The sequence below is a fragment of the Symphalangus syndactylus genome, chromosome 18 (genome assembly GCF_028878055.3).
Source record: "Symphalangus syndactylus isolate Jambi chromosome 18, NHGRI_mSymSyn1-v2.1_pri, whole genome shotgun sequence".
Taxonomy (NCBI): Eukaryota; Metazoa; Chordata; class Mammalia; order Primates; family Hylobatidae; genus Symphalangus; species Symphalangus syndactylus.
This window is the reverse complement of record NC_072440.2, coordinates 71,747,366-71,773,763: the sequence shown is the minus strand read 5'-3', so window position 1 is coordinate 71,773,763 and position 26,398 is coordinate 71,747,366. Positions and strand designations below refer to the sequence as shown.

Genomic DNA, 26,398 nt, shown 5'->3' with positions numbered 1-26,398 from the left:
GCCCACTTGTTGATGGGGTTGTTTTTTTGTTTTCTTGTAAATTGATTTGAGTTCTTTGTAGATTTTGGATATTAGCCCTTTGTCAGATGAGTAGATTGCAAAAATTTTCTCCCGTTCTGTAGGTTGCCTGTTCACTCTGGTTTTAGTTTCTTTTGCTGTGCAGAAGCTCTTTAGTTTAATTAGATCCCATTTGTCAATTTTGGCTTTTGTTGCCATTGCTTTTGATGTTTTAGACATGAAGTCCTTGCCCATGCCTATGTCCTGAATGGTATTGCCTAGGTTTTCTTCTAGGGTTTTTATGGTTTTAGGTCTAACATGTAAGTCTTTAATCCATCTTGAATTAATTTTTGTATAAAGTGTAAGGAAGGGATCCAGTTTCAGCTTTCTACATATGGCTAGCCAGTTTTCCCAGCACCATTTGTTAAATAGGGAATCCTTTCCCCATTTCTTGTTTTTGTCAGGTTTGTCAAAGATCAGATAGTTGTAGATATGTGGCATTATTTCTGAGGGCTCTGTTCTGTTCCATTGGTCTATATCTCTGTTTTGGTACCAGTACCATGCTGTTTTGATTACTGTAGCCTTGTAGTATAGTTTGAAGCCAGGTAGCGTGATGCCTCCAGCTTTGTTCTTTTGGCTTAGGATTGACTTTGCAATGTGGGCTCTTTTATGGTTCCATATGAACTTTAAAGTAGTTTTTTCCAATTCTGTGAAGAAAGTCATTGGTAGCTTGATGGGGATGGCATTGAATCTATCAATTACTTTGGGCAGTATGGCCATTTTCACGATATTGATTCTTCCTATCCAAGAGCATGGGATGTTCTTCCATCTGTTTGTGTTCTCTTTTATTTCATTGAGCAGTGGTTTGTAGTTCTCCTTGAAGAGGTCCTTCACATCCCTTGTAAGTTGGATTCCTAGGTATTTTATTCTCTTTGAAGCAATTGTGAATGGGAGTTCACTCATGATTTGGCTCTCTGTTTGTCTGTTATTGGTGTATAAGAATGCTTGTGATTTTTGCACATTGATTTTGTATCCTGAGACTTTGCTGAAAAGTTGCTTATCAGCTTAAGGAGATTTTGGGCTGAGACGATGGGGTTTCCTAGATATACAATCATGTCATCTGCAAACAGGGACAATTTGACTTCCTCTTTTCCTAATTGAATACCCTTTATTTCTTTCTCCTGCCTGATTGCCCTGGCCAGAACTTCCAGCACTATGTTGAATAGAAGTGGTGAGAGAAGGCATCCCTGTCTTGTGCCAGTTTTCAAAGGGAATGCTTCCAGTTTTTGCCCATTCATTATGATATTGGCTGTGGGTTTGTCATAAAAAGCTCTTACTATTTTTAGATACGTCCCATCAATACCTAAGTTTTTGAGAGTTTTTAGCATGAAGGGCTAATAATTTTGTCAAAGGCCTTTTCTGTATCCATTGAGATAATCATGTGGTTTTTGTCATTGGTTCTGTTTATATGCTGCATTACGTTTATTGATTTGCATATGTTGAACCAGCCTTGCATCCCAGGGATGAAGCCCACTTGATCATGGTAGATAAGCTTTTGCATGTGCTGCTGGATTTGGTTTGCCAGTATTTTATTGAGGATTTTTGCATCGATGTTCATCAGGGATATTGTTCTAAAATTCTCTTTTTTTGTTGTTTCTCTGCCAGGCTTTGGTATCAGGATGATGCTGGCCTCATAAAATGAGTTAGGGAGGATTCCCTCTTTTTCTGTTGATTGGAATAGTTTCAGAAGGAATGGTACCAGCTCCTCCTTATACCTGTGGTAGAATTCGGCTGTGAATCCATCTGGTCCTGGACTTTTTTTGGTTGATAAGCTATTAATCATTGCCTTAATTTCAGAGCCTGTTATTGGTCTATTCAGAGATTCAACTTCTGCCTGGTTTAGTGTCTTGGGAGGGTGTATGTGTCGAGGAATTTATCCATTTCTTGTAGATTTTCTAGTATATTTGTGTAGAGGTGTTTATAGTATTCTCTGATGGTAGTTTGTATTTCTGTGGGATCGGTGGTGATATTCCCTTTATCATTTTTTATTGCATCTATTTGATTCTTCTCTCTTTTCTGCTTTGTTAGTCTTGCTAGTGGTCTATCAATTTTGTTGATCTTTTCAAAAAACCAGCTCCTGGATTCATTGATTTTTTGAAGGGTTTTTTGTGTCTCTATCTCCTTCAGTTCTGCTCTGATCTTAGTTATTTCTTGCCTTCCACTAGCTTTTGAATGTGTTTGCTCTTGTTCCTCTAGTTCTTTTAATTGTGACGTGAGGGTGTCAATTTTAGATCTTTCCTGCTTTCTTTTTTTTTTTTTTTTTTTTTTTATTATACTTTAGGGTTTTAGGGTACATGTGCACAATGTGCAGGTTTGTTATATATGTATCCATGTGCCATGTTGATTTCCTGCACCCATTAACTCGTCATTTAGCATTAGGTGTATCTCCTAATGCTGTCCCTCCCCCCTCCCCCCACCCCACAACAGTCCCCGGAGCGTGATGTTCCCCTTCCTGTGTCCATGAGTTCTCATTGTTCAATTCCCACCTATGAGTGAGAACATGCGGTGTTTGGTTTTTTGTCCTTGAGATAGATCCTGCTTTCTTTTGTGGGCATTTAGTGCTATAAATTTCCCTCTGCACACTGCTTTGAATGTGTCCCAGAGATTCTGGTATGTTGTGTCTTTGTTCTCATTGGTTTCAAAGAACATCTTTATTTCTGCCTTCATTTCGTTATGTACCCAGTAGTCATTCAGGAGCAGGTTGTTCAGTTTCCATGTAGTTGAGCGGTTTTGAGTGAGTTTCTTAATCCTGAGTTCTAGTTTGATTGCACTGTGGTCTGAGAGACAGTTCGTTATAATTTCTGTTCTTTTACATTTGCTGAGGAGTGCTTTATTTCCAGCTATGTGGTCAATTTTGGAATAGGTGCATTGCGGAGCTGAGAAGAATGTATATTCTGTTGATTTGGGGTGGAGAGTTCTGTAGATGTCTATTAGGTCTGCTTGGTGCAGAGCTGAGTTCAATTCCTGGATATCCTTGTTAACTTTCTGTCTTGTTGATCTGTCTAATGTTGACAGTGGGGTGTTAAAGTCTCCCATTATTATTGTGTGGGATTCTAAGTCTCTTTGTAGGTCTCTAAGGACTTGCTTTATGAATTTGGGTGCTCCTGTATTGGGTGCATATATATTTAGGATAGTTAGCTCTTCTTGTTGAATTGATTCCTTTACCATTATGTAATGGTCTTCTTTGTCTTTTCTGATCTTTGTTGGCTTAAAGTCTGTTTTATCAGAGACTAGGATTGCAACCCCTGCCTTTTTTTTGTTTTCTATTTGCTTGATAGATCTTCCTCCATCCCTTTATTTTGAGCCTATGTGTGTCTCTGCACGTGAGATGGGTTTCCTGAATACAGCACACTGATGGGTCTTGACTCTTTATCCAATTTGCCAGTCTGTGTCTTTTAATTGGAGAATTTGGCCCATTTACATTTAAGGTTAATATTGTTATGTGTGAATTTGATCCTGTCATTATGATGTTAGGTGGTTATTTTGCTCGTTAGTTGATGCAGTTTCTTCCTAGCCTCTATGGTCTTTACAATTTGGCATGTTTTTGCAGTGGCTGGTACCAGTTGTTTCTTTCCATGTTTAGTGCTTCCTTCAGGAGCTCTTGTAGGGCAGGCCTGGTGATGACAAAATCTCTCAGCATTTGCTTGTCTGTAAAGTATTTTATTTCTCCTTCACTTAAGAAGCTTAGTTTGGCTAGATATGAAATTCTGGGTTGAAAATTCTTGAAGAATGTTGAATATCGGCCCCCACTGTCTTCTGGCTTGTAGAGTTTCTGCCAAGAAATCAGCTGTTAGTCTGATGGGCTTCCCTTTATGGGTAACCTGACCTTTCTCTCTGGCTGCCCTTAACATTTTTTCCTTCATTTCAACTTTGGTGAATCTGACAATTATGTATGTTGGAGTTGCTCTTCTCAAGGAGTATCTTTGTGGCATTCTCTCTATTTCCTGAATTTGAATGTTGGCCTGCCTTGCTAGGTTGGGGATTTTCTCCTTGATAATATCCTGCAGAGTGTTTTCCAACTTGGTTCCCTTCTCTCTGTCACTTTCAGGTACACCAATCAGACGTAGATTTGGTCTTTTCACATAGTCCCATATTTCTTGGAGGCTTTGTTCATTTACTTTTATTCTTTTTTCTCTAAACTTCTCTTCTTGCTCCATTTCATTCATTTGATCTTCAGTCACTGATACCCTTTCTTCCAGTTGATCGAATCAGCTACTGAAGCTAGTGCATTTGTCACATAGTTCTCGTGCCATGGTTTTCAACTCCATCAGGTCCTTTAAGGACTTCTCTGCATTGGTTGTTCTAGTTAGCCATTCGTCTAATCTTTTTTCAAGGTTTTTAACTTCTTTGCGATGGGTTCGAACATCCTCCTTTAGCTTGAAGAAGTTCGACCATCTGAAGCTTTCTTCTCTTGTCAAAGTCATACTCCATCCATCTTTGTTCCATTGCTGGTGAGGAGCTGTGTTCCTTTGGAGGTGAAGAGGTGCTCTGAATTTTAGAATTTTCAGTTTTTCTGTTCTGTTTTTTCTGCATCTTTGTGGTTTTATCTACCCTTTGTCTTTGATGATAGTGACATACAGATGGGGTTTTGTTGTGGATGTCCTTTCTGTTTGTTAGTTTTCCTTTTAACAGTCAGGACCCTCAGCTGCAGGTTTGTTGGAGTTTGCTGGAGGTCCACTCTGGACGCTGTTTGCCTCGGTATCGGCAGTGGAGACTGCAGGACAGCGAATATTACTGAACAGCAAATGTTGCTGTCTGATTATTCCTCTGGAGGTTTCGTCTCAGAGGGGTACCCGGCAGTGTGAGGTGTCAGTCTGCCCCTATTGGGGATCACCTCCCAGATAGGCTACTCGGGGGTCAGGGACCAACTAGAGGAGGCAGTTTGTCCGTTTTCAGATGTCAAACTCCATGCTGGTAGAACCACTACTCCCTTCAAAGCTGTCAGAGAGGGACACTTAGGTCTGCAGAGGTTTCTGCTGCCTTTTTTTTTTTTTTTTTGGCTATGCCGTGACCCCAGAGGTGGAGTCTATAGAGGCAGGCAGGCCTCCTTGAGCTGTGGTGGGCTCCACCCAGTTTGAGCTTCCCTGCTGCTTTGTTTTCCTACTCAAGCCTCAGCAATGGCAGGCGCCCATCCCCCAGCCTCACTGCCGCCTTGCAGTTTGATCTTAGACTGCTGTGCTAGCAATGAGCAAGGCTCCCTGGGCGTGGCACCCTCCAAGCCAGGTGTGGGATGTAATCTCCTGGTGTGATGTTTGCTAAGACCATTGGAAAAGTGCAGTAGTAGGGTGTGAGTGACCTGATTTTCCAGGTGCCATCTATCACAGCTTTGCTTGGCTATGAAAGGGAATTCCCTGACCCCTTGTGCTTCCCGGGTGAAGTGATCCTCGCCCTGCTTTGGCTCACACTCGGTGCGCTGCACCCACTGTCCTGCACCCACTGTCTGACAAGCCCCAGTGAGATGAACCCGGTACCTCAGTTGGAAATGCAGAAATCACCCGTCTTCTGCATCGCTCATGGTGGGAGCTCAAACTGGAGCTGTTCCTATTCGGCCATCTTGGAACCACCCATCAAATGTCTTATTTTGAGAAGTGTCTGTTTGCACACTTTTTGATGGGGTTGTTTGTTTTTTTCTTGTAAATTTCTTTGAGTTCTTTGTAGCTTCTGGATATTAGCCCTTTGTCAGATGAGTAGATCGCAAAAATTTTCTCCCATTGTGTAGGTTGCCTGTTCACTCTGTTGGTAGTTTCTTTTGCTTTGCAGAAGCTCTTTAGTTTAATTACCATTTTATCTCTATTATATAATAAAAAATAGTAGCCATTCAGATGACCAGTGCTGGCTGGATAGTTACTTTAATGGCATATTTATAGACTATACAGCAATGCAAATTAGTAAAACATTTTTTCAGGGTAATTTGGCAGGAAATATCCAGAACTATAACCTGCTTCATACCTGTTGGCCCAACATTTCTCCTCATCGGCATGGAAAATGAACAAATAATTCAACGAAAGAGGACAAATTCCTGACGTGCCTGAAACTCTTTCGGGCAACATTATCTACATTATGTAAAACTGAAAATGCCTTCCGACAGTGAGAGAATCATTAAGTAAGTTTATGTAATCATTGTGTAGTCACTCACTGAACTATTATAAGGTTATTAAAAAAGAGATTATAACGACTAGAGAAACAATAAAAATGTACACAACATAGTGTTCAGAGGAAAAAGAGGAGACTAATCTATGATCACAAATATGTTAATGCATATGACAAAACTAGAGGGGATAATTCAAAGTGAGTATCTTTACAAAAAGATTATTGTATAAATATGTGTTTTCTGTGCTAGTGTGCTGTTTAGAGGTGTACATGTCTGTGTCAAAATAACACATTTTCTTTTCAAACATTATTTTTGATATTAAAAATACTGGCAATGCTGAAAAAGGCGGAATAGCATGGTTGTTAATAGTTGTGGAATTAAACAAGTAATGAAATCTTAGGCACATACTGGTGTTGCAACCTTGAGAAAATTATTTGACTTCTCTGAGCCTCAGTGTCTGCATTAGTAAAATGGAAATAAAAATACAACTTGCATTTGTGGACTCTGGTGGGGATTAAATGAGGCAATGTGCATAAAAAATTTACTGCAATACTTGACATAGCTAACTTGCAATACCTTTTTATTGTTACATGTATGTGATGAATCTCTCTGTCTCTCAAGTTTTGAAAAACATAGAGATTGACTACATGACTTCCATTTCATCACAGATCATTAATTAAAACCAATCATGGTCATCCCATCTTCTTGCCAGTAATTGATCCAGGCATTGATATGTGAGCTAATCCTAGTCACTGGGGCTTGAGGGGAAAATCATAAAAATAGTTGGTCTATTTTCTTCTTTTGGCCATTATCACATCTAGAGGTAACACTTGGACCTGTGGCCTCATTCATCTTCTGAGGATGGAGCCAACACTAAGAATGGTAAAGCAGAGGGTTAAGAAGAATCTGGGCTCTAGATGACATCAACGACCCTTTGGAACAGCAACACTAAAGTCCACCCTACTATGAGTCTTCCAAAGATATATGATGTGTTTTCTTTATTAATCAGTTTGAATTAAGGCATTTATATACTTGTAGTCAAAAGTATCCTGATATAATCATGATACAATGGATATCTTTTTTGGGGAGTCCTAGTCCTGAACTTTAATGATCAGAAAATTAATTAACCTAATAATGTCATCCTGCTACTGTAATGCCTGCCTTTCATTTCTATTATCACTGAACTCCAGACCTCTCTATGAACTTCAGACCTTTCTATGTACTGTCAATTTGACAGCAACTCTTGGATGTTTGAAAAGACACAGCCCAAACTTAACATGTTCAAAACTGGACTCAGGATCTATGTGCTCTCTTTCTCTCCCTCTCTCTCACTCTGTCTCTCTCACTCTGTCTCTCTCACTCTCTCTCTCTCTCACACACACACACACACACACACACACACACACACACACACACACACACACACCTTTCTCCCATCATTCCTTGTTTCAGGGAACATAACCACCATCTATCCAAATACACAAGCCAGACCTCATGGTCCTGACAGATTCCTTTCTCTTATTTGTTGTATTCAATCTGTCACCAAATCCCAATCCATTACACTTCCTAAATGTTCTTGAATCTGTCCACTTCTCTTTGTTTCCCCCATTGCTACCCCAGTCGAGCCTGCAATCATCTTTTACTTGGCCATGAAAAGAGCCTTATGATAAGTTTCTCCCCATTGACTATTTCTCCCTTCCAATCTATTCTCTAATCAGGCCAGATATATATTTTTTTGAAATGCAAATCCAATCATGTCACCTTTCTGCTTAAAGTTATTTACTGTCTTCTATTTGCTGTTAGAATAAAGGCAAAAAGGTTGAGCATAGTCTCAGGGACCCTACACGGGCATAGAGAGAGGTCCAGCCTCACTTTGATTCAAATATCCACCCATCATTTTTTCCCAGCCTTGGGAAAAAATTTTTTCTAATTTCTATATGCCATGTTTCTATCTTCAGAGGACTTGTACGTGTTGTTTTCTCAGCAGAGAAAGATTTTTCTTCCTTTTTATGCCAACCTAACTTGTATTAATATTTTAGATCTTGGCTCAACTGTCATTCTTTTTATGAAGAATTTCAAGATCAAGTCAAATCTCCCTGTTATACACACCCATGTGGCTCCCAATTGGCAAGTAAAGGTCACTGCAATTTTGCATTTATTTGCACGATTGTGTGATCAAGGTCTGTTTTTTCTTTGGTAGACTGTAAATTTTTATTGCTTACCATACTCTCTACAACAAGTATTTGCTGAATGATCAGTGGATGAATGAACATTGTCCCAATCCAGACCCTTCATATTCATATTAGGAGGTTAACAGCCATAGCCTCATGTATTAGTTCATTTCCATGCTGCTGATAAAGAAATGCCCGATGTGGTGGTGCATGCCTGTAATTGCAGCTACTCAGGAAGCTGAGGCAGGAGAATCACTTGAACCTGGGAGGTGGAGGTTGCAGTAAGCTGAGATTGTGCCATTGTACTCCAGCCTGGGCAACAAGAGTGAAACTCCATCTCAAAAAAAAAAAAAAAAAAAAAAAAAAAAGAAAAAAAATGCCTGAAACTGGGAAGAAAAAGAGGTTTAATGGACTTACACTTCCACATGGCTGAGGAGGCCTCACAATCATGGTGGAAGGCAAGGAGGAGCAAATCATGTCTTAAATGGATGGCCACAGGCAAAGAGAAGAGAGCTTGTGCAGGGAAACCTCCTCTTTGTAAAACCATCAGATCTCATGACACTTATTCACTGTCACGAGAACAGCATGAGAAAGAACCGTCTCTATGATTCAATTACCTCCCACCAGGTCCCTCCCATTACACATGGGAACTGTGGGAGTTACAATTCAAAATGAGATTTGGGTGGGGGCACAGCCAAACCATATCACCTTATAAAATGGTCTTTGTTTCTCCTATACTTTGACCCTTCTATGCTGTACCAGTTAACTCTGAACCATTACTCTGATTGCAGGTTTTTTTCTGCATAAAATTACCCATTGGTTCTCCATTGCCTAGAGAACAAAGTGTGTTTTATTCCCAGCCCACGTTTTCAACCCTATCTCCTAATTCTACTCTTCCTACTGCCCCAGTGCTTTTGTTCTTTAACATGTGGTCACACCAAACTACTTGCTATTTCTGACACTGTTGTCCTTCCTAGCCTTGTTCATGCTGTTCCCTCCAATCAGAACCCCATTCTACCATCACTCCCTATCAAAATGTTATCCACTTCTAAAGTCAGAATATGGGCCTTCGGCTTAAATTTTCATGTAATTCCTTTGATTAGTATTAACTTCCCCTTTCTCAGTACTCTGTCTATGAGATATCAGGCACAAAATTGGCTGATACTGATAATATGTCTTAACTACTACACCCAGAGGTATCTTGCATGACACTAAAAGAAAACAGATGTATGATCCATGATTCTGTGCAATAAAGAATCTTATTTTTAACTTCAATCCTGGGATAGGCTGTATTGGTGTTCAGATAATTGCTACTCTCCCCTGGGAGCCTGAGTCAGTGTAGGGCTCTGGAATTTGGGATAGTAGAGAGACAGGAAGGTGGGAAAGAGGAACAGCCATGCATGGAGATGTGAAGTCAGCCGCAGGCACATACTCTTGTACTGTTGTGTTGCTCAGCTGTATCTCCCAGCCACTTTCCTCCACTACAGGACTCTTTGGGTCCCTCCCAAAATTCAATGTTCTGTAATCCCCTTTAGGCACAGAGGAAGGAGTTCTTGTCCTTGACACACAGTTATTCTTCAAAACACATTTACCTAAGTGAAAATAAATGCATCAATGTAAAGAAAGATAATACCAAGTAAATGGTTGTTCGTGTTGGCAGTGGGCAGATGACCGAGGTCTGAGAAACAGGGCCACACTCTGTAGAGCTGCCCACAGATAATTCTGTCTGTCAGCCCTCAAGCAGACCTCCTCCAGGCCGCCTGGCTAGGAAGCGTTTGAAAGAAAATTAAAGCAGCCACTTGCCATTTTGTTGTTCACTTCTTTTTAATGGTTCTTGAGTTGTTGACTTTTCTCCCTTATAAATAAGTGGAAAATGTCCTGAGCTGATGGATAAGACTTGATTTCCTCTCCTGGGAATTTACTAGACAAACAGGCACTGGTTGGAGACTTGGAAAGATAGAAGAAAGGTAACTTTTGAAAACAGGGAAGTAGAGATACTGCTGAGAATGAAATGCGAAGAAAGCAAGTCAACAAAGCAACCCCTCTCTTCCTCAGACCTTCTTTGCACAGCAGAAAAATGTAAATCATGCCACTGTCTTTTCAAATTAGTCTTTTAGATCTTTGCTTTTAAAAAAAGAAAAATCCTGTAGTTCTCCACTAGGGAATGTAATGCTTTGGACAAAACCTTTCAGCCTTGAGCAGAGAGAGGAGTGCCTCTATCTATTTCTGGGGGAGAGCAGCACTGTTTGCAGAACCAGCATTGAGCCCAGTGAGGGGGGCTGGCGAGGGTCTGGAGCAAATTACAGTGTGTGGACAAGCCTGCGGCCACCTGGATCTCTGGATAATAAGCACTGTGCCAGGGTCTTTAATTGCTTTCTGGACCTGAAACAAAAGCTTCAACCATCAATCTGGCTATCACCCCAACACCTCATGGTGCTAACCCTTCAATTACCCTGTCGCTATGTGCTACCCACCAGATCATTAACTCCCATGCGGCTTCATGCTGCATATTAGGTAAATTCCCTGTGATCCTATTCCAGTGTTTCTCGGGTGAAACTGGAGCGTGGCTCTCATTTTGGGAGGGATGCATTAATTGCATCCTGGGAATGATGATGAAGGCTGCCTGTCTCCAGCCAGGCTCTGCTACTGAATGTCCGGGGCTCCTGATTCACGGCATTATCTGTCTATAATTGAAGGGCTTACTACCCACTCTGCCTATCCACAGAATATAATGAGATGCTGTGGAAAACTACTGAACATTTAAAAGATGTGCACCAATGCAAGGTTGTGGGCCCGTTGAGAGATCAGAATTCTTTGTTGTGTTTCCTACCCCTCTCCTCGTACTGTCTCCGAAGGAGACTGAAGTTCAAGGTCACTTTTTGGGAGAAAGTGTAGAAAGAAGGACACATGACAAAGCCATTAACACTTTGAGCTCAGCATCAGGCTGTTCTTTTCTTCTTTCTCTTTCAATTCTTCTTTTTTCTCACAAAGCAAGTACTATACAATGAACCCGGGTTTGCTCTTTCGGGGGCAGTTCTTCACCCTGAGAACCCCAGGACTACCAAGAACGGCGGCATTAGTGATCCAGGTAACCCGGTGTTGCACTAGTAAATGTTTCACAATGGCTCTCAGGAAAATAAAACAAAACAAAATGTCCTGATTTGTAATGTTTTTACAAATTTCTGTATTTGTGAATACTCCCTTTAAGGCCAATTTCTTGCTGCCAATGTGATGTCACTTATCAAGGGCTGAATTGTGTTCCCCCCAAATTCACGTGAAGTCTAAACCCCTAGTACCCTAGAATGTGGTACTAGGGGGTTGAAGATAGGGCCTTAAAAGAGGTAATTAAGGTAAAATGAGGTCATATGGGTAAACTCCAATCCAGCATGACTGGTGTCATTGTAAGAAGATTAGGGGCCGGGAATGGTGGCACATGCCTGTAATCCCAGCACTTTGAGAGGCCGATGCGGGTGGATCACCTGAGGTCAGGAGTTCGAGACCAGCCTGACCAACATGGTGAAATCCCGTCTCTACTAAATACAAAAAAATTAGTCAGGCATGGTGGTACATGCCTGTAATCCCAGCTACTTGGGAGGGTATGATGCAGGGGAATCGCTTGAACCCAGGAGGTGGAGGTTGCAGTGAGCCGATATCACACCATTGTGCTTCAGCCTGGGCAACAAGCACGAAACTCTGTCTCAAAAAAAAAAAAAAAATTAAGACACAAACACACAGAGGGAAGACCACTTGGAGGCATATGGAGAAGATGGCCACCTGCAAGCCAAGGAAAGAGACCTCAGAAGAAACCAACCCTGCCCGACACCCTGATCAAGGACTTCTATCCTCTTGCATGGTGAGAAAGTAAGTCCCTATTGTTTCAGCCACCCAGTCTATAGCATTTTGTTATGGCAGCCCTGGTAGACTAAAACATCACCAAATGCAGAATTGGGAAAAGATGGGCTCCCTGGTTCTCTTGGACCATAGGAGCTGGCTCAGGCACTCCAGCCAGGCCAGCTCTCTTACCCTTTTGTTTCCTGGCATTCTTTTCCTCAAGCTCATCTTTCCTGTCCACTGAAGTGGAAAGACAGAGAGCAGAAAATTGTGAGTGCATCCAGAGAGAGAAATGGGCAAAAAGACAGCTTGATCTGCTCTGGTCCTGGCCTTGGGCCCATAGCCTTAGGGCTTTCTGCAGGCTGGCCCAGCTCACCAGGATTGGGGTTTGACTTAAGGTTTTGGCTCAAAGTCCCAGTGGTGCTTTGCTTGAAACAGCACAGGTGGGTAGTTGTGGAAGGACAGGATTTAAGCTCAGGATACAGGGTCCCATCCCCACAGGGTCACTTACAGAAGTGGGGTTTTTAATAGGTGCAGTGATGTACTTCAATTACCAGGACAATAATTGCGGGGGAGTTTATGTTCCCTTCCTCTCATTCATTTCTACTTATAATATGAGCCTCAGCTGCCCAATACTGTCACACAAAGGGACATGTGGAGTACTCCACACAAGAGCCCAGGATCATACTGTGATGCTAATATTCCCATTAGGATAAAAGTAACAAGCTGGTCAATACATATAGATTAGGGGATCCTCCAAACAGCACTGATACAGGGGGACTTTGTCGCCATCAGGACAGCCTGAGCCTCACATGCCTGGGGGCTGCTGGGTAACTCCCCAAGTCAGTCTCTTTATTTAGACACCCAGTCTAAGATTTACAGCTGTGACAGGTTGTTCAAGAAATGTCTGTGTTCACACTCACATTAGCGTATGTTTCTTCTCACATGAGAGACCTGGGAATTTGGGAATTAATTTAGGTATACCTAGATTAAGAATTATTTTAAAAATGTATACATATTCTTATATATACACATACATATATTCATATATATTCTTATATATGTATAAGCATATATGTATGTAAGAATGTATATATACACATAGGTGCATACACATTCACACACCTATACATTAAGGATCATATATATAATCCCATGTATTTATGAATTATATTTAAAATATAATTAAAGTGAAATATTCTTAATCTTGGTATGCCAAAATGAGTATATATGTTTGGCAAGGAAGTGAGTTCCTTTGAATTTTGGCACCTGACTCAGTTTCCCTCTATTCTCCATGACTAGATTTTATCCTGGTGACTTCAACCCCCAACTTTTCCACCTGATAGACCCTGGATCTCTTCCATTTCAATGACCTTGACCTTCAAAAGGCTCTAACTACCCACACTTATGGCAACATTCTGGATATTTTTTTTCACATTTTCTTATTGAGATGTAATAATTCACATGTAAAAATTTTACCTTTCTTGGAGTACAGTTGTGAGTTTTGACAAGCAAACATGGTCAAATAACCACCACTGCCATCAAGATATTGGAACAATTTCATTATCTCAAAACATTTCCCCTGTACCTCTTTGTAGGTAACATCTCCTCCTCTGGACTCTGGCAACCAGTAATCTGTGTTCTGCGCCTGTGGTTTTGCCTTTTTAAGGATGTCATACAGATGGAATCAGACAGTATGTCGCTTTTTAATGCTGCCTTCTTTCTCTTAGTGTGATGCATTTGAGATTCATTCATGTTACTGCATTTATTTTATGGCCGAGTTGTATTCCCTTGTATGGATATACTATAGTTTGCTTATCTGCTCACCAGTTGAAGGACATTTGTGTTCTTTCTAGTCTTTGGGAAATAATGATCTCAGAGCTCTGACTGTTAACATACTTTTATTTTAAGTTGCCTTTTTATTATTTTTTAACTTTTAAGTTCGGGGTATATGTGCAGGCTTGTTACATAGGTAAACTTGTGTCATGTGGGTTTGTTGTACAGATTATTTCATCACCCAGGTATTAAGCCTAGTATTCATTCGTTATTTTCCCTGATTCTCTCTCTTCTCTCACCCTCCATCCTCTGATAAGCCCCAGTGTGTGTTCTTCTCCTGTATATGTCCATGTGGTCTCATCATCTAGCTCCTGCCTGTAAGTGATAACATACAGTATTTGGTTGTCTGTTCCTGGGTTAGTTTGCTAAGGATAATGGCTTCCAGCTCAATTCATGTTCCGGCAAAGGACATGATCTCATTCTTTTTTAAGGCTGCATAGTATTCCATGGTATATATGTGCCACGTTTTCTTTATCTGGTCTATCATTGATGGACATTTAAGTTCATTCTATGTCTTTGCTATTGTGAATAGTGTTGCAATGAACATATGTGTGCATGTGTCTTCATGATAGAATGATTTATATTTCTTTGGATGTATACCCAGCAATGGGATTGCTGGGTGGAATAGTATTTCTTTTTTTAGGTCTTTGAGAAATTGCCACACTGTCTTTCACAATAGTTGAACTAATTTACACTCCCACCACCAGTATATAAGCATTCTTTTTTCTCCACAACCTCACCAGCATCTGTTGTTGTTTTGACATTTCTGTTATTTTTCTGACATTTTAGTAATAGCCATTCTGATTGGTGTGAGATGTCATCTCCTTGTGGTTTTGTTGGTGGATCTACCATTCTGGGATATGGAGGACGGCAGACCTCTTCTCAAAGCTCCATTAGGCAGTGCCCCAGTGGGGACTCTGGGTGGGGGCTCCAACCCCACATTTCCCTTTCACATGGCCCTAACAGAGGTTCTCCATGAGGGCCCCACCCCTGCAGCAGACCTCTGCCTCTGTACATCCAGGCATTTCCATACATCCTCTGAAATCTAGGCAGAGGTTCCGTTCCCAAACCTCAATTCTTGACTTCTGCACACCCATAGGCCCAACATCACGTGGAAGCCACCAAGGCTTGTGGCTTGCACCCTCAAAAGCAATGGCCTGAGCTGTATGTTGGCCCCTTTTAGCCACACTAGGATGCAGGGCACCAAGTCTGGAGACTGCACAAAGTAGAAAGGCCCTGGCCCTGGCCTGGCCCATGAAACCATTTTTTTCTCCTAGGCCTCTGGGCCTGTGATGGGAGGGGCTGCCATGAAGACCTCTGACATCCCCTGGGGACATTTTCCCCATTGTCTTGTTGATTATCATCTGGCTCCTACTTATGCAAATATCTGCATCTGGCTTGAATTTCTCCCATAAAATGGGGGTTTCTTTTCTATTGCATCGTCAGATGCAAATTTTCCAAACTTTTATGCTGTGCTCCCTTTTAAACATAATTTTCGATTTCAGATTATCTCTCTCAAGTTCAAAATTCTATAGATCTCTAGGGCAGGGACAAAATGCTGCCAGCCTCTTTGCTAAAGCTAGCAAGAGTAACTTTTGTTCCAGTTCCCAATAAGTTCCTTATCTGCATCTGAGACCACCTCAGCCTGGACTTCATTGTCCATATCACTGTCAGTAGTTTGGTCAAAACCATTCAAGTCTCTAGGAAGCTCCAAACTTTCCCACATTTTTCTGTCTTTTTCTGACCCCTCCAAACTGTTTCAACCTCTGCCCGTTACCCAGTTCCAAAGTCACTTCCACAATTTTTGGTATCTTTATAGCAGTACCTCAGTCTCAGGAAACTTACAATCATGGTGGATAGGGAAGAGGCACGTCTTACGTGGAGGCAGGTGAGAGAAAGTGAGCAAGAGCAGGGAAACTGCCTTATAAAACCATCAGCTCTCATGAGAACTCACTCACTACCATGAGAACAGCATGGAGGAAGCTGCTCCCACAATCCCATCACCTCCCACCTGGTCCCTCCCTCAACACCTGGGGTTTATATGGATTCCAATTCAAGGTGAGATTTGTGTGAGGTCACAGCCAAACCATATCACCTTCTAAGCCCTTCACTTTTCTTACTCTAGCACACTCTTTAGGCTGTTTCATCCCTGCTCCCATGTCTAACCACCGTCTCCAGGCTGATGACTCACAGATCTCTGTTCTTTTCACACAGAACTCTCCCATGAGCTTCAGACCTATAAAATCCACTGCTTATTAATAACCACCACTTGTGAGTTTTATGGGCATCTAAAATGCAACATGTCAAAAAATTAACTTCTGTCTTTCTCTCCAAACTGTCTCTGCCTTTTCATGCTCCTCGTTTCAGTGATAACACCCATTTAACTGTCAGCCAAGCACAAAATATAGCAATCATTCTTAACTTCGTCTTTTCCTTTCTTTTCCACATGCAATTAGTTACCATCTCCCATAAATTCTTCTTCTGAATATCTTTAAATCCTATACTTTCTGTGTCTAGTTAGTTAAGGCTCTCATCACTTCTTGGCTAGATTATTACAATTACCTGTAACCAATTAACCTCCAGATCATCTTCCACACAGTAGCGAAAGGGATTTTTCAAAAACACAAATCAGATCTAGTCAGTTCTTTTCCTAAAAATCGTTACTGGCCTCCCGCTTACCCTAACTGTTATGCAAGACCAACAACCCCATTCCCTGACCATCACTCTTTGCCTATCCAGCCCCATCTCTTTCTAACCACACTCTAGAACTATACTTTAGCTACAATGAGCCATTCCATGTGTCTTAGCCCTATACAGTCAAGTTCCCATTGTTGGAGTTTTTCCACATGCTACATCCAGAACCTGGATTACTCCCCTAGTCTCATCTTTCCTTCCTTCTATTCCACTCTTTCCCAATGCTCAGCCAATGTGTCTCTCCTCCAGGAAGTCCTCTTGGAATCCCACTCAGCCTGGTTAGTGGGCCTCTCCTGTTGCTCCCGTGACACTCCATGCTTTCTTCTACTGCAGCACACATCACATTATGTTATAATAGTCTTGTTTCATGATAGACACCCCTGTCCAACTCTTTAAAACCTGAGTCATTTGTCTTATTTTGCTTTATTTGTCTTAATCCTAATTCGGTGAGAACGACTGAAATACATCCATAATTCCCTTGGCACCATGAGTTGAAAACCTATTAAAATTAAAACATAAAGGTTGCCACATCTATACTGTCAGTGGGTGGGATGACTTCATTCATTTCATAAGCGATGATTATTGCATCTTCACTATGTGCAGCGTTTTTATGGAACAGGCACAGGTTTTGTCTTATCTCTGTGCCAACTGTGCTAATGTCTCCTCTACTTTCACCATTTTTATGTCCTTGCAACTTTTCTTCAAAAATTCAACCCCAGAAGTTTCTCAGCACTTCATTCATTCATGCATTCATTCCTAACTCTCCTTTCCTGCAAAGAAGTCATTTAGTATGCAGTTGCTGACACTCTTCTTGGTAATGAGAATATGAGGATATAGGATCTAACAGAAATCTGGTCTTATAGAACTCAGCAGGGAAGACCAGTTTTTTTCCAGCCACAGGATAACCTTCCTCAGACTTGGGAGGCCATGCCGAAGAGAAGCATAATTCGTGCTCAGTGTATCAATAATGGCTTAATAATTAATACTTCCACATACATTTTTTTCTTTTCTTAGAATTTCAGCCAGTAAAGGTGCTTTAAGGAGAAACAGAGTGTTTGTAGTTTAGAGGTCTAGAGAAGTATTTCATTTGGTTAAATACATAAATAAAATAAGTGTAAAAAAGGAATGCTTAGTCAATGGTGTGAAGAAGTATTAACATCACAGAGTGAAAGCATTGTGACTTGAGCAAGTCTGGACTATGACTCTATCACAGAAAGTTCAATCACAGAGGTCCTATAGCTCAGCATCTTTTTGTAAAAGGTTAAGTGACTTGCCCAAGGTGGTACAGACAGTATAACTGGTTAGTGATAATGCTATCAAGTGGGAATAAAAGACTGATAAGAAACAGCTTCCTGTAATAATAAGCTAGCTCCTCCAACCCACCTTGGAGCCCTTTCTACAAACTGCTCAACGTTGGCATTTGGGGCATGAGACTTCACAACACTCTCCAGAATCCTTCCACAAACTTTTGCCTCCTGATGGATAGGAAGGCCTGGTTTGCCTCAGAGAGAGCCTTAGTTGTTGGCCGGGTCTGACTTGTCTGCACCACATGTACACAGCACTTCTCAAAGCATGTTCCTAAGACCACTAGCATCAGAATTCCATGAGATGCTTACTGCAACTTCAGATCCTGCGCCCTAACCAAGGTCGGATAAATCAGAACTCTGGGATGAAGTTCTGGAGTCTGTAATGTTTTAAAACACAAAAGTTTGAGAAACTTTGCATTCTAAAAGGCAGGCGATAAGCCTGCCTTTCCCATGCAATCATTCGTAGTGGATTCAGGCAGAACTGATTCTTAACTATACCATCTGGGAAGCCTTGGACAAAGAATTTAGTCTCTTTGAGTCTCAGTGTCCTCATCTGTAAAACCAGGGGAATGGCCATACCCATTTATTCGTCATTCAGTGAGACAATGCACATAAAGTGCTTAGCACAGAGTTGGCCACACTCTGAGTGTGGAATAAACTTTTGTATTCTGCAGAATGCAGAATCCATTTATTTATGAATGATCCCCGGAGTGGTGGCTTGATCCTTACCTAAAATAGAAAAAAAATCCTTAGGTTACTGGAGTCTAGGTCTCCTACTTAGTCAGGAAGGGTAACCTCTAGAGAGTCAATATGATATTGGGAGAAGGGCATAAGGTTTGAAATAAGAGAGACTTGATTTCAAATCTTGACTTTGTCAATTACTAGGAATGATTATGAAGGTCAAATGATACAGTAATTACAAAATGTCTCATAGAGCGTCTTACATTTAGGAGGCACTCTCTTAAATGGTCATTATTATCTTGTTATTATATTATCTTGCCTGTGATCCTTGGCAAATTGCTTAGCTTTTGGGATTGTTTTCTTCATCTGTAAGGTGGGAATTATAATGTATCTAATCAAACAGATACATGGGATTCTCATTCCTTTTCAGGGGGAATAGAAACCAAGTAAATGCGAATTAAAACCACAGTGAGCTATCACCTCACATCTCTTAGATTGGCTATTATCCAAAAGCTAAAAGAGAACAAGTGTTGATGAGGATGTGGAGAAAATGGAATTCTTGCACACTGGTGGTAGGAATGCAAATTAATATTATCATTATGAGAAACAATATGGAGGTTCCTGAAAAAACTAAAAATAGAACTACCATATGACCCAGCAATCTCATTCCTGGGTGTATATCACAGGAATGAAATCAGTATGTATATAAGGAAATGAAATCAGTATGTCGAAGAGATATTCGCACTCTCATGTTTCTATTCCTGAACGACCCCCTACGGTGTGTCTACATTTTCTCTCAAACATCTCCTCTTCATTAATATTCCTTCTTCTTCCTGGCTTATGGGAAGACATGCCTGCATTGAACTGTTTGTTTATGCTGAGCTGGTTTGATACCCTAGCTATGACCTGATGGTATTAGGGAATGGGAATACTTTGATATGCTACACACATGTATTTATTTTTCTTTTTCCTCCTTAAAAAATTGACAAATTAAAAAAAGTATATACTTATGGAGTGCAACATGATGTTTTGAAATATGCATACATTGTGGAATAACCGAATTGAGCTACTTAACATATGCATTACCTCATACACACCATTTTTTTTCGAGGGAGAATATTTAAAATTTGCTTTCCTAGCAATTTTTTATTTCAATTACAATACATTGTTATTAACTATAGTCACCATGTTATAGAAGAGATCTCTTGAACTTATTCCTCCTATGTAATTGAAATTTTGTGTTTTTTGACCAATGTCTCCCCAATGTCCCCGCCCTCAGCCCCAGTAACCATCATTCTACTCTCTGCTGCTGTGAGTGCAATTTTTTTAGATTCCACACATATGTAAGATCATTCAACATTTGTCTTTCCATGTCTGGCTTATTTCTCTTAACATAATCTCCCCCAGATTTACCCGTGTTCACAAATAACAGGATTTCCTTCTTTTTAAGGCTGAGTTATATTCCATTGTGTATATAGATCACATTTTCTGTATCCATTTATCTGTTGATGGACACTTAGGTTGAGTCTACATGGTGACTATTGTGAATAATGCTGCAACAAACACGGGAGTGCAAATATCTCTTTGACATACTGATTTCATTTCCTTTAGATATATACCCAGGAATGGGATTGCTGAGTCATATGGTAGTTCTATTTTTAGCTTTTCAGGAACCTCCATATTGTTTCTCATAATGATTATATTAATTGGCATTCCCACCACCAGTGTGCAAGAATTCCATTTTCTCCACATCCTCATCAACACTTGTTCTCTTTTAGCTTTTGGATAATAGCCAATCTAAGAGATGTGACATCTCACTCGGGTTTTAATGCACACTAACTTGGTGATTAGTGATGTTGAGCAAGAATGCTCTTATTTAATACAAAGTCACCAAAGATGAAGAAATAAAAAGAGATTAAAATATATCTGGAAACCAGGAAGTAAGCAGAGAGGTAGGCAATGTCTTCAAGGGCTCAAATCCAGCAAATTTCCACTGACAAATCTCTCTCTCTGGATCTCAGGTTTTTCATCTGTAAAATGAGACTATTCTACTTGGAGGTCCTAAGGGACCTATTTTTCTAAGTTCTGATCTTTGAGGTACCAAGCTGCTCCATATGGTTCTGGAGTGCTTGCTGCCAGGAGGGCAGAAAGGAGAATCACCTGCCGCCTGGCAGGGTCTACATTCACATTCAGCTACTCTAGGGGCTTCACCAGAGACTCGGCAGCAAACCGGGAGGAGACTAGGAAGGCCGAGGGAGCTAATTAAGAGCTCTTTGATTGATGAGGAGCAGGGGTGGGCCCAGGGGGTGTCATGCATTTTGCTTTTCAGACTTAGAATTGGCTCTAATGAGAGACCTATTGGATCTGAAGTGTAGCTTCTCACTATCCTCTAGATTGTCATGGGAAGATCTCCTAGGAGCTCACAGAGAAGGCTGGGGAAGAGATTATGTGTGCAGAGCTTCAGGCTGATAGAAGAACAGCAAGTTAGCATTAGCTGAATGGTTCTGCGTAGCAAATGCACCTCGGTCTCTGGCGGTTGGGTGGGCACTCCTCCCAGACTCTGATTCAGTTACGAAAGACTGGCGTCTCCATCCTTGTAGCAGCTACAGGTCTAGGACAGGATGTGCCTGGGGTGAGAGGGCTAGCCAGGGCACCCGTCTGAGCATCAAGTCATAGCCTTCCCTTCAACTGGCTGTGCTCGCCCAGTCTCATAGACAGGCTACCTGCTTCCATTTCCTATTCAACACATCACTTCTCAGCTACAGTAGCTACTGGAGCTACTGGAGCTCTATCGCGAATCTCAGGCTCCCAACTCTTTTACTGCCTCTTAACAGTCCCTGGGTGACCTGGCCCTGCCGCTGGTATCTTTGCTGATGACTGTCGTAAAGGCATGGCATACTCACTGGCTCTGAGTATCACACATCCAAGGGATCAGACCCATTGGCCTAAGTTGTTGAGCTCCTGCAGATAAGGTGTATTAGACCACAGGATGCCAAGGGGGCTGACTCCATGCTCTGCTCCTTCCTAGACGTCTTCCTCCCCTTCCCCACTGGGGTGTGCTGTGCTCTTTCCCACACTGACTGTTGCTGGTCTGAGCTACGAGGGTATTCGGTGCTGGGTGCAAGGGCTACAATGCTGATGAGAACAAGGCCCTTAGCTTCACTGGGCTACAGTCCACTGGGGGACTGATATGTTCACAATTGACCAGAGTGTGACTTGAGGCAGAATGGCAGATGTAAAAACAAATGTCCTGGGGGTCATGGCGAGAATGTGGAGGGCAGAGAGTGGTATATTCTGGTCAGGGATAGTGGGGCTTCTGCTCCGTTTGCCACCGTCTCTGCCCACTCTTCCTCCTGCTCACCTTGCCCCAGGTGTGCCCCTTCCCTGCTGTTTCTTGAGTACACCCAGCAGGATTTGCATCCCTAGTGTCTGTGTGCGTCCCTCCTTTGTTTCATTCAAGTCTCTATGCAAATGTCAACCCTCTTATCAAAGAAGTCTCCCTTCACCTCTCTGTCTACAGGAGTTCTGTTCTATCTCTGTTATGTTCTGTCACCATACACTGCTTATTCTTTCTAGCACATTTCACTATTTGACATATGATGGATGTTTATTTGTATATTTATTTTTTGTTTCTTCCAACTAGAATGTGAGCTCCATCAAGGCAGGAATTTAATATCATTTTCTGCTGAATCCCCAGCACCTGGAAGGGGACCTGACACATTCTAGGGGCTAAATTGATACTTGGTCAATGAATGGGTGAACAATACAAAGGCTCCAAGCAGATAGTAGACGCTAGGCTGACCTTGACAAGTGGGTGGGATTGAGTTGGGTAGGCATTCCAGGAGGAAGCATTAGCCTAGGCACAAGCATGGGAGCCAAGTGCAGGAGAAATACAGCTGGTGAAAGGTAATTGAAGGAGGAAGAAATGAGGGTTGGTGGCCAAATAAGGAAAAGAAACTCTCACTCACTTTGTGATTGTTTTGGTCGCCCACCCATCCACCTCTCTCACCTCCTCTTCTCCTCCATTCCAAACACTGCATGTCCCTCAAGGCTCAGCCAGAGTCTTACCTCTGTAATAAACCATCAGGCACATGCTTTGACATCTCATACATTTTGGTGACAGTCCTGCCTTTGTCACTGACAAGCTGTGTGACCTTGCAGGCAGTATTTCTTCTTATAGCCTGTGTGACTCTTACAAGCTGTGCCACTCATGTAACTGCTACCTGCTCTCAGCATTTCAGGTTTACTTCATTGATCATGAACTTTTTTAGGACTTGGCCCCAGTTTTACATCAGCATTATGAAAAAGCAATTAAAAACAACCCCCAGGATTAGGAGAAATGCAGGGGTGAATCTGATTTCTGGTTCTACCCCCTGTCTAGCTATGTGCTTGGGCAAATCACTTAAACTTGCTAGACCTCAGTGTACTTATCCATAAAACTGGAGTTAAAATACTGTCTTTGTGGGGTTGTTGTGAGGATTAAATACAGTTCCATTTAAAGTGCTTAGCACAGGGAGGTGCTCAAAATAATGAGATCTTGCCTCCCTCATTGTTAGTTCTCATTCTTAACCCTCCCCCCTGCCAAAGGTATCCGAGCTCCCAGCAGCGTGAATCTTCCCAAATGGCCAACTCTACAACTCCCCATAGGACCTATACCAACCCAGGCATCCAGGGTTCTTGATAATTAATGGGTTGAATTTTCAAGCAAACTTAACCTCTCAGAGGAGATCATAAGCCCCATTAATAAGAGGAGGCCTTCTCAGGTCTCTCTCTTATAAAGCAGCCTCGAGTGTCATGCAGAATTCATCATGACAATCCAAATGAGATGGCAAAAGTATGTTTCCATTTGAAAACCCCGATTATCCATTTGCTAATGCAAGCTGGTGCTGAGGCAGGGGTGATATTTTTATTTATTTGTGGTTCAGTGTTTGTTCTTGTGATGAGGTGCTTATCCTTCTTCCAAGGGCTTTTTGGAGCCCATGGCACATTGCAGTTTTTCTAGTCTGCCTTTCTTCCAAAGCACTTGGGAAGGTGGATGGAAGAGAAATGTGATAAAGCAAGTGTCTCTGTTTAGCTGGTAAATGAGGACCAGAGGTTGTGAGTGGGGCCACTTTGAGGGTGAAAAAGGCCTAAATCATCCTTTTCAGTTACTTGCCATGAAAATACCTCACCTTCTGATCACGTAGGTCAATGGGAATTCTGTATCTGCAGGTATACCCTGAAGAAAGTACTTCTTTCTTTCTATATTCACATAGTAATAAATCATAATACTTACTGAGCTCCTTTTATATTTCAGGTACTGTTCTAAGCACATTACTTGCATTACTTCATTTGAACGTCATAAAAATATTTTTAGATAAGTATCTTTGTTATCACCATGTAACAGATACAGAAATGGGAGCATACAGAGGTTAACTTGCTCATGGTCAGTTACTAAATGGTGGAGTTAGGTGTCATAACCAGGCAGAATGGCTTTAAAGCAGTGCTTTGAACTGTAGTAATTTATTAATATTAATACAACATATTGATATTTATTATTAATATAGTAATAGATGTATAAACAATTGACAGATAGTTTAATTGATAGATGATTGTGGCCAAGTGTGCGTTTAAAGAATTTTTTTATTGATATATAATAGTTGTACATATTTTTGGGGTATACGTGATATTCGGATACCTACATGCAATGTGTAATAATCAAATCAGGGTAATTGGGATGTCCATCACAAGTCTGCCATGGGATTCTCAATTCATTTTTTTTCTTCCTGGCTGCTTGGCTCAGACTACACTTCCCAGCATCCCTTGCAGTGAAATGTAGTCAAGAGACCAGATAAACCAATGGAACAGGAGTAGAAGTAATGCGTGCAGGCCGGGCGTGGTGGCTCAAGCCTGTAATCCCAGCACTTTGGGAGGCCGAGGCGGGCAGATCACGAGGTCAGGAGATCGAGATCATCCTGGCTAACACGGTGAAACCCCGTCTCTACTAAAAATACGCACACAAAAAAATTAGTCGGGCGTGTTGGCGGACACCTGTAGTCCCAGCTACTCAGGAGCCTGAGGCAGGAGAATGGCGTGAACCCGGGAGGCGGAGCTTGCAGTGAGCCGAGATCGCGCCACTGCACTCCAGCCTGGCGGACAGAGCGAGTCTCAAAAAAAAAAAAAAGTAATGCGTGCAACTTCTGTATTCCATGGTTAATAAGCAGTATTCAGTCCTGGACTTCGCCTGTTTCCTCCCACTGATTGGATATGGTTCACAACCGGGTTTGCCTCAGAAGCCTCACGTTGAGGTTCTCCCACCCCAGCCTGGTTCCCATGCTGCTGCCTACCTGCCTTGCAGTGTTCTGGGAGAGAGTCGTCAATTTCCTGGCCCTTTACGTGATTGAATTGTTGAGTCTCTGTTATGGAGCCCTTACTCCAACTAATATAGTGACTTTTTTCCCCCTTTCATAGAATGAAATAATTTTTGCCTTTAAAGGTAATCCAGACTAACTTTTGAATCTGTCACCTGATAGAGCACATGCTGAAGACCTTTACTTGTAGATGGCTGACTTCCTACTGAGTCTGCCTATTCTATATTTAAAAGCTCTATTATTAGAATGTTTTCTAAAGTTTAAATTCTAAGCTAAAATGCAATTCACATGCATGGCTCCAGTGCTCCTTGAGGCCATATAAAACAATTGTGATTCCCTGCCCTACATCAAGAGCCTTCTATTTTCTGAAAACAATAGTCATGTTCCATAGATGCTCTCCTGGGCTAAGTGTTCTCCATTCCTTCAAGCTTTCTTATAACATTGTTTTGAGGTCCATGTACCTACTTCTGACCATACTCCTGGGTGTCTGTGGTCCTTGAAACATAGTGATTCAGGACAAATGCCAACCTTGCTACACATGTGGTTTGCCCAGCTTGGAAAACAACAGAATAATCACCTCTTGTTTTCTTTGCCTGCTTGTTTTCATTCTTCTTGATATAAATTCAACAAACTTTCCATGTGTTCCATGATCTTCAGAACTTGCAGACATGGTTTCGGTATATGCTAGGCATGGCTGATTTACTTTGATCTTTCTGAGGCCTGCACTGTCTTATTGTCCTGTCTGAGGAAAACTGATTTTGGGACACAGGTTCAGGACTTACCAAATATCCCTCTTTAATCCCATACTGTGCCATTTACTTCCCACACTGTCCAGGCAACACTGCTCCCTCTTGATCCTGCCATCTGATATTTTTTCCCAGGAAGATGATTGAGCAGTAGAAAGAGTTTTGACAGCCTCTAGAAAATAATAAATAAGCTTTAATTTGTCATTCACCAACCCCAACACTGGCAAGCCCCATACCACATCATTTATCACCAACCTAGTATTTAGTTTATGTGCATAAAAAGAACATTTTTAATACCAGAGATGACTTACTTGACCTTGCAAACTGTGTTACTTAGACTATTATTGTATTTAGTGATGGGTTATTAAAAAAATCATGCCTTATACAATAGAACACCTTTAAGTCTCTAACTTAGGTTTGAATAATTTCCTGATAGGTAGTAAAGGAAACAGTTCAGTTAATCAAAATTAAAGATACTTTAGACAGTCTGAATGGAATAAACGGATGTGGCATATGAGGGTATTAAAAGTGTCCACAGAAGAAAGAACACTTTGAGATTTCTCTTGGAAACACTAATTTCCTGTATACTCTCCCTCTTCAAGTTTATCTCTATAATCTATTTCATCCCACTGTA

The 26,398-nt window shown here is 41.4% G+C and overlaps 1 long non-coding RNA gene across 2 annotated transcripts in view; it reads right to left on the bottom strand.

Moving 5' to 3' along the window:
- LOC134733594 (uncharacterized) overlaps positions 1-26,398 on the bottom strand; it is a 154,479-nt gene that overhangs the window by 6,427 nt on the left and 121,654 nt on the right. The window contains exons 4-5 of one of the 2 annotated variants that reach the window (XR_010117224.1): positions 25,801-25,936; positions 18,689-18,716 (exon numbers count right to left, since the gene is read on the bottom strand). This is a non-coding gene — a long non-coding RNA (uncharacterized lncRNA). Of the gene's footprint in view, positions 1-18,688; positions 18,717-25,800; positions 25,937-26,398 lie in introns of those variants that run through there. The other variant, XR_010117223.1, reaches the window with a different exon arrangement.